Consider the following 16,317-nt stretch of genomic DNA (forward strand, 5'->3'; position numbering starts at 1 on the left):
CTGGTGTGGTACAGCCCCCGTAGACTCATGTTTGAATGCTCGGCCACAGGGATGGCCGTGTTGGAGTAGGTGTGGCCTTGCTGGAGGAAGTGTGTCACTGTGGAGGCAGGCTTTGAGGTTTCATGAGCTCAGTCTATGCCCGGTGAAGCTATGCTCAGTGGCCTTCAGCTGCCTGAGAATCAAGACAGAGAATTCTCAGCTCCACGCACCGTGTCCACCTGCATGCCTCCACATTTCCCTCATGATGATAATGAACTAAACCTCTGAAGCTCTAAGCCAGCCCCAATTACATGTTTTCCTGGGGGCTGGAGAGATGGCTCAGAGTGCTGGATGTTCTTCCTTAAAGGTCCTGAGTTCAATCCCCAGCAACCACATGGTGGCTCACAACCATCTATGATGGTGCATCTAGGATGCAGGCAGCATACTGTATAAATAATAAATAAATCTTTTTTTAAAGACCCTTTAAAAATGCTTTCCTTTGTAAGAGTTGCCGTGATCATGGTGTCCCTTCACAGCAATAAAAACCCTAACCAAGACAATCAGCACATGTGCGCACCTCCCTAACTGCCCTCAATTGGCCCAGCTGTCTCCCCAGCTCAGGGAATAGAGCCCCCTTTCGCCTTCCCATGCTCCCTTGCATCTTCCCCCCTCTGCTGGGTCCTCCTCCATCAATCTCCACTGCCTTAGGGCCACACTGCAGAGCGCTGAGCAGCCCAGACCTACCCTGACTCCGCCCGGCATCTTACACACGCCACCCCGACCCCAGGGCTTCAACTCTGACGTCTGTGGCACAGGGCTACAGCGATGTGGACAGAGCCTGCCTTGGCAGTCCCCTGGGAAAAGGAAAGGAAATAGAGTACACGCTTCTAGGGAACCACAAGCAGCAACCGTGACGAGTGCTCCTACAACCGCCGAGCCTCACAGGACAGAGAACCGCTAACAGTGAAGAGAGAGGACCCGTGATACAGTCCAAGGTCAGCATCAGACAGCATCCTCCTGAGCTGGCAAGGTGCCTCAGTCAGCCTCGCAGGCCTGAAGGCTTGAGTTTGATCCCCAGACACCACAGTGGGAGGGAAGATTTGAACCCTGAAAGTTGTTCTCTGGCCTGCATTCATGCAGCATGGCACACACGGCAACAATAATGATGATAATCACAATAATTTTAAAGCATCCCCCCAGTCCGAGCCAGAGAAGCTCTTGATTCTGCCCCTCCTGGGGTCCCTATCACTCCAGGCATTTTGTTCTACTTCCTCGCAGAGGGTCAGTTTCACCAAGTGCATCCCTCCACACACACACTGAGAGCATTGGGAATGAAACACAGGCTATCACTGGGACCGCTCTGACTAAAAATGTGGCCTTCTAGCACTTCCTGTGTTTAATCCCTTACCAGGGGGCCACCGTGGGGCATCAGGAGGACTCTGTCTCTCTCTTTCCTCTCTCTCTCTCTCTCTCTCTCTCTCTCTCTCTCTCTCTCTCTCTGTGTATGTGTGTGTTTGTGTGTGATGCTTAGAAGGGGACCAGAGGTCAACTTCAGCTGTCATTCGTTTTTGTTTGTTGTTTTGTTGTTTTGTTGTTTTGTTTTAGAGATAGGGTTTCTCTGTGTAGGCTTGGCTGTCCTGGACTCACTCTGTAGACCAGGATGACCTCAAACTCCCGGAGATCCACCTGCCTCTGCCTCCCAGAGTGCTGGGATGACAGGCATTCGCCACCACACCCAGCTCCAGCTGTCATTCTCAAGATGACATTACTCCACCTTGTTTTTGGAGACAAGGTTTTTCCCTGGTACCTAGAACTCAATGATTGGCTAGACTGTGGCCAGCGAGCCCCAGGGATTTGCCTGCCTCTGCCTCTCCAGCTCTGTGATGACAAGCGTGTTCCACTAGGCAAGGCTTTTTAACAGGGGGCTGGGAACCAAACTGAGGTCCAACACTCACAAGGCAAGTACTTTACAAAGTACTTTATGAAGTGATCTACCGCCTAGCACCCCCCCCATAAGAGCCCATCCACCCACAAGAAGTTGCTCGTGTCTCCCCAACTCTTTTATTGACTTCTCACTACAAGCCCCCTCTCCTGCCCTTCTCAGCCAAGCTGCGTGCACAATCTCAGACAGCTGTGGGAACCATGGCTGACCCCACCCCTTCCCCCAATACCACAGGCTGCCTTGACCCCAGCACTCTCACCAGTGACAATCTGTGGTCCCTTCTCTGTCCCTCTGCAGTCTTGTGCCCGATGAGGTTACCCACTTCCTCTTTTTTTTTTTTTATGATGTGTTTATTTTTATTTGTGTGCATTGATTGTTGTTTGCCTGCATGTGCGTCTGTGTGCTTGAGAATGTCGGATCCCCCTAGAGAGAGTTATGAGCTGCCATATGGGTGTTGGGAATTGAACCCAGGACCTCTGGAAGAGCAACCAATGCCCTTAACCTTTAAGCCATTTGTCCAGCTCCTGCCCACTTCCTCTTAAAAGTCTCACCTCCCCCTGCCAGGTCTCCACTTCTTCCGTCCTCACTCCGCTCCCTCTCCTGCCGCTCATCTCTGCCCTTGGCTCACCGTGCCTCTCTCTCCCCTTCTCCCTAGGCATGCTATTGAACTGAAGTACCACCTATGTCCTGCTGCCTCTAAAATCTCTCACTCAGATCTCCCAGGCCTTGGGCCAAGTAGATTTCTTTGCCTCGAAACATTCTCAAATCTAGTATCAGAGGATTCCCTTCCTCCATCTGTCTCCCAAGATCCTGTACTCTGTGGGAGTCTGTCCCTAACCCCAGGCAGGGCCTAAGGTGGACCCACACCAAATTCTACCCTCAGCTTTTCTTTCTTTCTTTCTTTTTTGCATACCCTTGACTGTCTTGGAACTCTGTAGACCAGGCTGGCTTCAAATTTATACAAAGCCACCTGCCTCTGCCTCCCAAGTGCTGGGATTAAAGGCATGTGCCAGCATGCCTGGCTCTTTTTAATGTTTTAAATTTAGATTTATACATTTTATTTTATGTTAGAGTGTTTTTCTGCATGTGTGTCTACATGTCATATGCATGCTTGAGGCCCTTGGAGGCCAGAAAGGGGCATCAGGTACCCTGGAACTGGAGTTGCAGATGATTGTGAACCACAGTGTAGGTGCTGGGAATCGAATCCGGGTCTTCTGCAAGAGCAGCCTGTGCTCTTAACCGCTGAGCTGCCTCTACAGCCCACCTCCTGCCATTTTGAAGTCCTCCCCTGTGTGCTGAAGGCCGGAGTATGGTCAGGCGCATGGGTACACTTGACTTAGAGGCCACAGCCCAAAGGAGAGGCTGCTCCTCAGTGAAAGGATCACAGTGGGCAGTCCAGACCTCTCCACAGATGATACAGCAGAAAGAGGTGCCAGAGGCAAGCCGTCCACCTCAGCCCAGGCTGTGCCAGTCACCCCTGATCTGGCCACACTTCCTGCCTAACTTCTGTGCTGTCCCTCAGACGTGGTCTCCTGTCCTGTAAAGTACCTCTACAACAATCTCAGCTCTCCACCACCTGTTTGGATGCCTAACGTGACTCCTCAATGTCCAGTCTCCTTAAACCGCTAAATGCCTATTCCCACCCTATCTTACTCCCCCACCCCTTTGGGACAAGGTCTCCTGTGGTCCAGGATGCCCTTGAACATCCTAGGTGGCTGAGAATGACCTTGAACTCCTGAACTTCTTGCCTCCACCTCTAGAGTGCCGGGGTCCGCAGGAGTGTGTCGCCATCCCTGCTTGTCTTTCTTCCTTTACATATATGTGTGCACGCGCGTGAATGTGCACACGTGAGTTCTAGCCCTGCAAGGACCACTGTCTTAAGTACACTGGGGCAAGAAGCCATGAGCATAAAGGCCGCAACAGTGGGTCAAAGCTGCAGCCCTCGGGCAGACCACAGGCCTGCCTCTGCGGGCTCACCGGCTCACTGCCGCTCGCTAGGAACCACAAGCGGCAGGCAGGTTTCAGTACAGCTCGCTCACTTGCCATCCCATCTGTGGCTGTCACATCTGTGGCCGTCCCATCTGTGGCCGTCCCATCTGTGGCCGTCCCATCTGTGGCCGTCCCATCTGTGGCCGTCCCATCTGTGGCCGTCCCATCTGTGGCCGTCCCATCTGTGGCCGTCCCATCTGTGGCCGTCCCATCTGTGGCCGTCCCATCTGTGGCCGTCCCATCTGTGGCCGTCCCATCTGTGGCCGTCCCATCTGTGGCCGTCCCATCTGTGGCCGTCCCATCTGTGGCCGTCCCATCTGTGGCCGTCCCATCTGTGGCCGTCCCATCTGTGGCCGTCCCATCTGTGGCCGTCCCATCTGTGGCCGTCCCATCTGTGGCCGTCCCATCTGTGGCCGTCCCATCTGTGGCCGTCCCATCTGTGGCCGTCCCATCTGTGGCCGTCCCATCTGTGGCCGTCCCATCTGTGGCCGTCCCATCTGTGGCTGTCCCATCTGTGGCTGTCCCATCTGTGGCTGTCCCATCTGTGGCCGTCCCATCTGTGGCTTTGGCTGGAATTGAGCGTGTTCTCACCTCACCTGTCACTTGTCTGACTTGTCTTCCCAGCTCTGGCCATCCTTTCCAGCATTCCTTGTTCTCCCAGGTTGGTGGCTGCTCTCGATGGCATCTTGACACTGTCACAGAAGAGAACGTTCACGGGACAGGGAAGGCCCTCCCAGGAGCTTCTTCAGAAGCTCCTGATGAATGCTGGAATCAGGCAAGAGCAGAGCAGGCAACAGCTGGGCTCAAAAGAAGTGATTTCAAAGATGTGGGCCATTATGGGTACTGCCCGGCCCTGGGGCCCAGACCCTGGGCAATGCAGACACTTGTCTGTAGAGTAGCTGTGACATGATCAGGGCTGTGGCAGCCCTGAAGGGGAAAAGAAGCCAGTGACAGAGGTTCCAGCCTTCTCTCTTCCTGTCCTCCAAGCTCCTGCTCAGACTCTCTAATACAGAGCAGTGTGGAAAGGGACAGGGCAGGTCCTGAGGGACTATTTTAAGACACCCAGCCTGGAATTTGTAAGTGTCTGCTGAACAGAACTTCATTGATGAGAAATCTGAGCAGGAACTCCATAGAATGATCAGTCTCCTCTTCTGACAGGAAAGGACACTCCTAACCATGGCACTTCCTGGAAGCTCTTCAGGACTCTTACTGGGAATTAAAGGCAGAAATACAGCCGGATGGTGGTAGCTCATGCCTTTAATCCCAACACTCAGGAGGCAGAGGCAGACAGATCTCTGGGAGTTCGAAGCCAGCCTGGTCTACAGAGTGAGTTCCAAGACAACCAAAGATACACAGAAAAACCATGTCTAAGGAGAAAAAAAAAAAAAAAAAAAAAAGCAGAAATCCTAGGGATGGAGCAGCAGAAAGAAGGAATGAACGCGAGGTTCCTGAGTAGAGTTAAATGCACCCCACTACTGCAGGGACCACGGAACAGAACCGCTCACCCAGCACCTAACATGGGCTTCCACAGCCCAAGATTTACAGAGAGAAGGAATGGGGCTTGGGAGACAGAAAGAGACTATCACTGGTGTGGGAGAAGGTTCACACTCTTCATCTGGTTATTTGTTCAAGAGATGTGGAGAAACCATCCCTTGCTGGGTCCTGGGAGCACTGTGGTGAGCAGGCCCAGGGCGCAGGCCCCAGGACGGCATAGGGCCCGTTTCCTTGGTAGATGCAAGGTATAGTAGATGCAAGTGTGAAATGACAAGAAGCAGAGCTGGTAAGGGGGGCAGGCAGGCAGCCTCCAGGGGGAAGCTCAACCTTAGTTAGGCTAAGAGAAGATAATGTAAGAGGCAACCGGAAGCAACTGCAAATATCTTGGTGGTCATCCAAAGGATGCTTCTGGAAAACAATTTTAATTGCCGGGGAGGGCACCTTACCAAGAAATACCTTCAGCACAGGCCAGTGCAGCTGAAAGAGCAGGAGCTGTGAGGTCAGACGGTCCCAATTTGGAATCCCAGCCTGCCACTTGCTTGGTAGTCCCCGAGCTCTGGTCTGCCTGGGTGCTCTCTCCTAAGTCTGGCACCCAACAATCACAGAGTACTGATGAGAGGACCACTGGGAGGACAAGATGCAAAATGCCACAACAGCACGACACCTTCATCCATAGACTGCTTTCTCCTCCCTGCTCCATAGATGCTAGGTGCTCAGTCTTTAGCTCCAGGTGGCGGAGGTGTGGCCTCTCGTCCCAGGAACTGGTGGTGCAGGATGCTGCTGGATTCTCATAGAAACACAGCATGCAAAGATGCAGGGCCCTAGAGTGGAGGAAAAATGGGTGTGTGGAGTTCTAGAAGGAGGGGTAGTGGCTTCTCTAGAAGGGCAGAATTTGGGGCTGGAGGTGATTCCTGGAGTATTCGCCTGGCACGAGTGAAGCCCCCAGCACCACATAAACCAGGCACGGGAGCATGCCTGTAATCCCTGTATTTAGCATGTAGGGACAGGGTGATCAAAAGTCAAAGGTTATTATGGACTACACAGTCAAGTTTGCCTACTATACATTAGACCCCGCCTCAATTTTATTTTTTAAATTGATTAGTTTGCTTATTTATTTGTTTGTTTGGGTTTTTCGAGACGGGGTTTCTCTGTGTAGCCTTGCCTGTCCTGGACTCATTTTTGTAAACCAGGCTGGCCTCGAACTCACAGAGATACATACGCCTACTTCTGTCTCCCAAGTGCTGAGATTGAAGGCGTGTGCCACCACAGTCTGCCGCCCTCCCACCCCATCTCAATTTTAAAGGGAGCAGGGGCAAGCCATTTATGAAACCGAAACAGAGTATCAGAACTAACCTCAAAGCAACTCGAAAGTTATCAGCGGGGGAAGCTGGCTAGAGCCAGCTGCTGGGATGGTCAAGGGAAAGCAGGTCTGGGCAGAAAACCAAGGCCCTGGTGGTGACCAGGCAAGCGACCCGACATGCCATCCAGCAGGTGGGGCCGAGGCTGAGCCTCCAGCTCAGGAAACAAGGACCCCTACCTTGTTCTGGGAGTTGACTGGCCCTGACGCTCTGTCAGTCTTCACTGATGCTTCTTCTGGCCTCCCAGGGCGCACATACACACACTCAGGCGTATGCACGCACGCATACACACATATAAAATAAAACAAGTTTGTTTGTTTTTTTTAAAGATGAAAACAGTCAGCTTTAGTTTGTCAATAAACTTGTTTATTCCACAACCTTCTGGGTAGAGACAAGAGGAAAAAGAAGGTGGAGGAAGTTGAGAATCCTTGTCCGTGCACAACATCCTGCAGCCAGGCATGGTGGCATGGGACTCTAGCCCCAGCAACAGGAAGGCTAAGGCGGGAAGATTACAGCAAGTTCAAAGCCAGCCAGAGCTATTTATCGAGACCATCACCTGTGAAAACACACACACACACACACACACACACACACACACACACCTTTCTGGGAACTGAAGAACACTGAATCTAATCTGTGGTACATAATGTCATTTCCCTTAGGTGTAACTCTTTATTTCTGTTTCCTGTCTGCCCCCTGCCTGAGCCTGATACTCCTGACTAACTTCCAAAAATCCATATAAACACAGTCGGCTTAAGTCCCCATCCTCCCTCCCATCCACGTGAGACACAGACCCTCACCCAGCCTGACATGACACTCTCCCAGAAGCAAGTGACCCATTGGCCATCTTGTAATCCTCTTTCCCACCACTGTGGACACTTGGTCAGAGCAGCTTCTGTGCAACTGCAAGCACAGAGCATAGGAAACAGTGTGGAAGCAGGACCAGCAGCTGCAGTGCTGAAGCCCTGTGACCAGGCACTTAGGAGGTAGATGCAGAGGTCAGGAGGCATTCAAGGTCATCCCTGGCTACAAAACCAGCATGTTTCATGTAGCCTGGGCTACATGAAACCTTGTCTCAAAAGACTAAGGCAGAGCCACACGATTCAGGGGATACAGGCATTTGTCTCAGAGCCTGGAGACTTGAGGTCAATCCTGGGATACACATGGTGAAAAGGAGAGAAATGACTCCTGAAACATTTCCTCTTCCATGTCTGGTGGCATGGACTGGCACTAGACACACACATACACACACACACACACACACACACACACCTTTTTTTTTTTTCAAGATAGGGTTTCTCTGTGTAGCCTTGGCTATCCTGGACTTGCTTTGTCAACCAGGCTGTCCTCAAACTCACAGAGATGCTCCTGCCTCTGCCTCCCCGAGTACTGGGGAGGCATGTGCCACCTCAATCCTTTATTTATTTATTTATTTTTCAAGATGAACTATGGAAGGGTAGGGCAGAGTATGCCCTTACTCCCAGAACTCAGGGCGTAGTCAGGCAGATCTCGGTAAATTCCAGGCTAGCCTGGTCTACTAAATGACTCCTGGGCCAGCCGGGGTTACGTAGTAAGTAAGACCTTGTCTCAAAAGAGAGGAGAAGAGAGAGAAGAGAGTTGCTTTCGGTTAAATGCTCCTTTTTGATACCTACTCCCGGAATAGACATCAGAGTTAAAGCCAAAATGTCACATCATCTAAGGTTCTCTCCAAGAAACACATCGATTCTCTACACGTGAATGCAGACTCCAGTTTAACTGGGTTATCAGTCTAGACTTGGCACAGGAAGTCACCTCAGGAATAGGAAACCTGAGGCACCTAGCCAGTGTGGGTGAAGTCTGTGGGGGTAAGAATCTATTTGGAACTGGCCAGCCCTGCCCGGCACGGGTGCTTATTCCGTCAACCCTGTGCTAGACCCTTGTATGGAGACTCTTAAATTGAAAGCCCAAAAGCCAGGTGTAGAGATACAAACCTGTAATCCTAGCCCTGGGGAATTAGAAGCAAGAGGATCAGAAGTTCAAGGTCATCCTGAGTTGCTTAGGGCATTTAGAGCCAGCCTGGGCTACAAGAGACCCTGTCTCAACAAACACGAATAAATAATACAAACAAATTGAGAGCCCTAACCTTTCTCTTTTTTAAAGAGTTGTGCATTTTATTTTGAATGTTTGGCTTGCGTGCATGCATTCCACCTTCACTCCTGGTTCTCTCAGGGTTTAGAAGAGGACACTGGATCCCCCAGAATCAGAGTTAGCAGAGGCTGTAAGCCACCGTGTGTTAGGAACTGAAACCACATCTGTTTTAAGAGCAGCCAGTGCTCTTAGCCACTGAGCCATCCTTCTGCCCTCATCTTGACGTGGAGCTCTAGGTGGCTTTGAATATCTGATAGAGCGATAGTGAACAGGACAGAAGCTGACCCTGTACCCAGGGTTGACAAACTCCACAGGGGTATAAGAAGCACCATGCAGGAAGGGAAAAGGGGCCATCGATGTCATGGAGCCAAAGATAAGGTGGCTGTGAGCCATGCAACCTAGGTGATGGGAGCAGAACTTGAGTCTCCTGGAAAAGCAGAAGGAGCTAACTGATGAGCCATTTTTCTAGTCCTCTTTAATTTTTTTTTTTTTTTTTTGGTTTGTTTGTTTTTGTTTTTCTAGACAGGGTTTCTCTGTGTAGCCTTGGCTGTCCTGGACTTGGGTTGTAGACCAGGCTGGCCTCGAACTCAACAGAGATCTACCTGCCTCTGCCTCCCAGAGTGCTGGGATTACAGGAGCCACCAAGCTCAGTTGTCTTTAATCTTCTTTTACATTTATTTATTTACTTACTCACTTACTTCTTTTTACATTTATTTATTCATTTAATGTGTGCATGTCTGTGTGCAGGTCAAAGGACAACATGCAGGGTTCCCCTCTCTACCATGTGGCTTCCAGGGCTCCAACTAAGGTTGTCAGGTTTAATTTGGTCAGTGTCTTTACCCATTTTGCCAGATCACTGGGACCAGTGACATACACCTTTAATCCTAGCAGTCAGGAGGCAGAGGGAGGCATGTGGATCTCTGAACTGGAGGCCAGCTTGGTCTACAGAGTGAGTTCCAGGACAGCCAGGGCTACACAGAGAAACCCTGTCTCAAAAAACCAAAAGGGAAGAAAGAAAGAGAGAGAGAGAGAGAAAGGAAAGGAAAGGAAAGGAAAGGAAAGGAAAGGAAAGGAAAGGAAAGGAAAGGAAAGGAAAGGAAAATTGAGAATGATGCCGTCCAGCTCTACAGTCTAGGCTCCCAGCCCAGGAAACAGTTTAGCCTGCAGTGGACAGCCTTCTCATGTCAATTAGCCTAATCAAAATAATCCCCTACCGCAGGCATGCCCAGCCACCTGTCTCCCAGGTGAGTCCAGATCTCAACAAGTTGACAAGTGAGACCAATCATTACAAGGCCCTGGACAAAAGCACTGTGGGGTACGGACAGGGCAGGGATATGGACAGGATATGGTGTTGTGTAGAAGTCACAGGGGTCTAGATAAGGAAGTGCTCGGTACTGGAGAAGTGGAAGAGAAAGCAGTGAGGTGGCCAGGAAGCCAGTCCCCCAAGCCTGTGCTGCCCGGCCGTAGGGAACAGGGAACAAAGGCTGCTATCTTCACATGAGACCTCTTTAGCCATGACACCTGACACCTTCATTGTCATAGTGAAGGATGGTAAGCTTACTTCAGCTCTGTTCTGAATAAACAAAAATAAACTCATCTGACTGCCACAAAGCCATGCAGCCCCACATCTCTGAGAATTGGATTTAAAAGGGAAAAAAATTAAAATAGGGCTTCACGTAGCGCAGGCTGGCTTCAAACTCACTGTGTAGCCAAGGATGACCTTAAGCTCCTGATCCTCTCACCTCCACCTCCTCCTGAGTGCCGGGACTGTAGGCTTGTGCCACCACGCTTGTCCAAGCACTCTGCCAGCTGAGCTCCATCCCAGGCCCCGAGTGTGAAGTCGCAGTGGAAAACTCTAAATCCTCCCGGACTAAAAGCAGCAGTGTGACTAAGATCGTAACTGTCCTCACGGGTTCATGTGTAAAGGCCTGGTCCCAGCTGCTGGCAGAGTTTGGGAGGGAACGTAGGTCACGGGGAGGGGAGCACGTGCTTGCCGGGGAAGGTGGGATGCTAACCCCTTCCTCTCTCTGCCCCTGTGAGCTGTGCACGGCCTGCTGTGTTTCATCACAGACCTCAAAGTGATGGCGCCTCTGGCCGAGGCCTCAGACCACGAGCCAGAGGAGGCCTTTCCTGCCTGTAAGCTGCCCCTCTCAGTTTCTCTGTCAGTGAAGGGCTCTCGCAGAGGACCCACAGCTTCCAACACCTGTAACTCCAGCTCCAGGGCATCAGACGCCTCCTCTGGCTTCTCATAAACATGAAGTAAAAATAAACAAATATTTTTAAGAACTATATACAATCCTATGAAGAGAATAGGACTAAATTTAATTTTTATGTGTAGCAAAATAAACACACACACTCTTAAATATAAAGGATGCCTATGGGCTGGGGAACCACAGACTATCTATAATTACAGGATCCTGTCCTGGAGAAAGAGGTTCTACAAAGAACCCTAAAACCTCAATTTAAGCATTCTCCTTCCCCTCACCCTGGAACGGTGGCTGGCAGCAGATTCAGAAAAATGCTTGTTACAAATGTAACACTGGTAACATTCATATTTATGCATGCTCACTCCCTGGCTTTGATGTGTCCACCCCTTTCTGGACATCACCTGTGGCTAGCCAGGAAGGCATTGAAAAGGCAGTACGGTCCACCCCAGCCCTGAAAATCCACCAGAGGCCAGGTATGGTACACAGTGCTAAGACTAGCATCTATGGAAGAAGCCCCCTCCCCTTTCTTATGCCAGGCAGCTCCAAGCTCAGGCAGCAAGACAGAATCAACAGGAAGCCTGCAGCAGGAGTGGGCAGGACTCAGGTAATGAATGGCCAGCTGGCCCCTCCATCCTGAGTGAGCAAGGGTTGTCTCTATTTGACATGTAAATATTAGGTCTCAATCACTGGCCCACTCCAGGTTTCATAATACCCAACCGTATCCCAATTATGCAAGGGCTCTTTTGAAATTCTCCAAATCAGTTTTTTAAAAAAGATTCATTGTTTATGTATATGACTTCTCCATTTGCATGTATGCCTGCATGACAGAAGGCGGCATCAGAAAGCTGGAAGCAGTTGTGTACGCCTGTAATCCGACACTCAGAGAGGCAGAGGCAGGCAGATCTCTGTGATCTCGAGGTTAGCCTAGTATACAAGGTGAGTCCAGGGCAGTCAAGGCTACACAGAAAAACCCTATCTTGACTGTCTCTGACATGAACTCAGTGGCTGGCTCTTTGACCTCCCCCACCCCACGAGGGAGGAGCAGCCTTGCTAGGGCACAGAGGAGCCAGTCCTGATGAGACCTCATAAGCTAGGGTCAGATGGAAGTGGAGGAGGACCTCCCCTATCAGTGGACTTAGAGAGGGGCAGGGTGGAGATGAGGGAGGGAGGGAGGGGTTGGGAGGGAATAAGGGAGGGGGCTACAGCTGAGATGAAAAGTAAATAATTGTAATTAATATAAAAAATTAAAAGTTAATTAAAAACATTTTATATTTTTAAAAAAAGAAAACAAACAAACAAAAAAGAAAAACCCTGTCTCAAAAGAGGAGGAGAGAATCCAATCCTATTATAGATGGTTGTGAGCCACCACATGGGTGCTGGGAATTGAACTCAGGACCTCCAGAAAAGCAGCCGCTGCTCCTAACCTCTAAGCCATCTCTCTAGTCCTCAAAATCAGCTTCTCATTTTCAAAAAGCCTGTAGTATGTCCAAGAAGACAGATGGCCTGTCATATTGTCAAGCAAATGGCAAGAGGTCACCACTGCCCTGAATGTATTAAGCAAACCCATGATCCCTTTCATCCCAGGAAGGCTAGATACCCTGGAAATGACTCATATTCGATAAAACACTTCAGCAAAAATACGTCCCAAAGGTTAAGAAACCAACAATGGTCCATAACCAAACAGGTGGGAAAGAATAAAACAAAATGCCAGTTTCCTTTCTTTCTTGAAGGCTGAATTACAAAATTAGAGAGAGGAAAGATACACAGTGAGGGAGACAGGAGTACAAGTTTAGCTATTCATTTGCCTCCAACACAGTACAATTTCCACCAAAATTTGTTCTCAGCCTGAGCCAGGCATAGCACCACCCATCTGTACTGTTAGTACTTGGGAGGCAGAGGCAGGTGTACTACCATGATATCAGCGCTTGCCTGGTCTACACAGAAAGCTCCAGGCCAGCTTGTACTACAGTACGAGACACTCTATAGAGTTCTCTAACCAAGGACCATGAGGGGACTAAGAGGTGAAGAAAGCTAGGAGAGCCTAAGGGGGGAAGCTGAGGCCACATGGGAGGCAGGGCTGATGGTGCTGGGGGTGTCAGGAAAGACCGTGCAGCTTTGGCCAGGTTTGTAGTCATGGGCACATCCTGCAGGTGGCCGGAGTGAAGGCTTTGTTTAGTGTCAGGCTGGATCTGTGAAGTGAAGCCACCAACCAGGCCTCCGGAGCACCTGGCCATCAAAAGATAAGCTGCATCTCTCCTTTAGCCTGAGCCTTGCCCAGAGACACACAGCTGGCCGGTGACAGGTTCCCGACTGCGGATGCCAATCTAGGAGCCTTTCCCACCACAGTCCTTCTGCAGCAAGGTGGCAGAGTCACGCCGTGGGTGGGCAGGACACCGGCAGAGAAGGACACTGCAGGGAAGTCCGTGGCATCGCTGGAAGGGTGAGTGAGGCCTGCAACCCAACAGGGGTGGCTTCTTAAGGGCACAGAAGGGGAACAAACAATAGCAAGTTTATACTCCTAAGGAAACACAATCTGTGATTATAAATATTTCATGGGCAAAGAAAGTACTAGCTGTGGGCATGGAGGGCGGGGAGGAGCCAACACATTAGATCTCCCATTGCAAAGTGATAGGACAGCTGGAAGGGCAGCAAGGCTAGGGCTATTCTGGGCAGCACGCTACGGGGGGCCTGCGTCACAGGCACTGGCCACTCGGCTGTGTTGAAACCACAGGCTTCCAGTGGTCAGCACAGAACACCTTGGGAGGAGCGCTTAAGTCTGTAATAGACCAGAGGGGACACTCAGTCACTCAGAGGACACTGGTGAGTTTCAACAGCCAGGAGGCAGGTGAGGGGGCACAGCAGAGCAGCCAGCACCCCAAACCACATGACAGGGCAGAGGGAGGGGAGGGCCCAACTCCAGCTACAGAACAGCCAGAGAAGCTTCGAGGTAGCACAGGTCAAGCTGTCCCATCAAGAACAAAGGTCCAGGTGAAAGCAGGTTGTGTCAGGCTGAGGACAATCGCTGCTTTTCCTTTGCCCTAAGACAGAGGCTTCATCCACCCCGCCCCCACCCCGGCCAGTCCACCTTCCAGAAGCTGCAGAGACAGCAGGGAATTAAGGGCCCACTAAATCCCAGCTGCCAGGCTGCAAACACACTGACAAAACAGCAAGGTGGTGGTGAGTGCTCAGCCAAAGCTGGACCACCCCTACAGCCCACTATGGCAGCCACACTGCACCAGTCCTCATAGGAGGCCAGATTAGGAGGGACGGGCATGCTCCCAAAATACCCACGATTCCTTGAGGCAGACTTAGCCTGAGGAGACCTAGGAGTCATACACACTCGGGCTGGAGAGGCAGCTGTTTCTGCCTCCTTGTGTTCTGGCCACCCTCACTCCAAGGTCTGCAGGAGGATCAAAATGGCAGCCTGTAGGATCATAGCTGACAGAAGCCGGAACACACACCTCAACGGAGAGGGGGATGCTAGGGGGTAGACTATGGGTAGAAAGTCAGAAATCTGGCCCGAGACCCAGGTTTCCCGCTTGGCCTCTGAAACTGTCCTCACCTGCAGCGTGGCCAGTACTTGCGCCCCCAAGGACTGTGAGAAGCACTAGGACCTGGATGTCTCCACAGCACGCTACTGCTACGACCTAAGACCATACCCAGCTGTTTGGCATCTCACAGGCACAGCCACTTCCCCACCTGCCACCACGTCTCTCAGATCCTCAGGCTTCTCCAGTGGGGGCCCAGATCAGTGTTCACGGGTGGATTCCTTCTCCATCCTATCAGCCCACTGCCAACCCTACCTCTTCAAGCACCTGAGCATGACCCAGTCCAGGGTGGCATCTTGCAGGATTACTGCTGTCTTCAAACCCTCCTCCCCAAGGAAAAGCCAACCCACTCTCCTCCTCTTTACTAAATACCTATCACATGAATCTTAATGCCTTTGGATAAGATAAGCCTTCTTCCCCGGACCTTGCGGCCCCAAGTAAATAAATGGAAGGCCAGTCCTGTCCTGATTTTTTATAGCTGGGTCTTTATCAAGTGGCTCCAAAAGCTTACTTGTTAAAGGCCCTGGTACTTACCCAAGGCCCATGCACATTCTTTCTCTCTAGCAAATTTCCACTCCTTAAAAAGGACGAGTGTACAGCTCATTAATTATTCACAGATATAAATACTTATGCAACTGCTAAGTCTAACACACTCCCAGGGCCCAGAAGTCGTCCTCTTGCCCCTTCCCAGTTCACACCGCACGGAGCCCCTTAAGGAAGTAACCCGTATTTGGGCTTCTGTCACAATGTCCGTTTAGACTGCAGCTGAGGCAACCCTTTCTCCGGGACAGCTCTGACCTTACTGACGGGCTGACCCTTCATGGTAAGCCCTTGTTACATCTGGGCATTGCATTTGTCGGAGGAATTACTGGGCTCCTGTGAACTCCCTTGACTCTAAGTGCCAGGAGGACAAGAGAGCGAGCAGGTGAGAGCGAGGGAGCCACACCTTTCACTCACCTTTGTTCTCCTGGAGCTCGCACATGCAATTGCAATACAAGAAACAGCCAACGTGGAGCCCTTCCTGCTGCCAGGAACAGCTGTGGGTATTCATAGGCTCTTTCGATCTTTTATCAATGGCCCCACCATCATACACCTTATGGGGACACTGAGGCTCAGAAAAATAAGCCAACTTGCCCAACATCAGGAGGTGGTGGCAGGTGGAGCTGCAACTCGGACCCTGTGCCCACCACCCTCAGCAGCCTCTTGGAGGCTGAGAAGATACTAAAATAAGTGGCTATAATATCGTGTCTTGTTTTTTTTTTAATTTACCTTTATTTTATGTGCATTGGTGTTTTGCCTGCAGGTTATGTCTATCTTGGAGTTACAGACAGTTGTGAGCAGCTGTGTAGGTGCTGGGAGTTGAACCTGGTCCTCTGGGAGAGCAGTAAGTGTCTGTAACCACTGAGCCACCTCGCAGGCCAGCTGTAGTATCTTTTAATTAGTTTTTAATTTTTATGTGTAGGAATGTTCTCCCAGCATGTGTACCTGCACACCGCATGCATGCAGACTCCATAGAGGCCAGAAGCAGAAAAGATAAAGTTGTTGAGTCACTGCATAGGCCCAAGGTTGTCAGCTGTGTAAGAGAAAGCTCAGGCCGCTCCTGCAGTCTAGGGAGGAGGCCAGAGTTCAACTGCTTTAGCTGCCCACCTCATGACCACAGCTCAGACAGCACA

Source organism: Meriones unguiculatus, chromosome 16 (assembly GCF_030254825.1).
Source record: "Meriones unguiculatus strain TT.TT164.6M chromosome 16, Bangor_MerUng_6.1, whole genome shotgun sequence".
NCBI classification, from domain to species: domain Eukaryota; kingdom Metazoa; phylum Chordata; class Mammalia; order Rodentia; family Muridae; genus Meriones; species Meriones unguiculatus.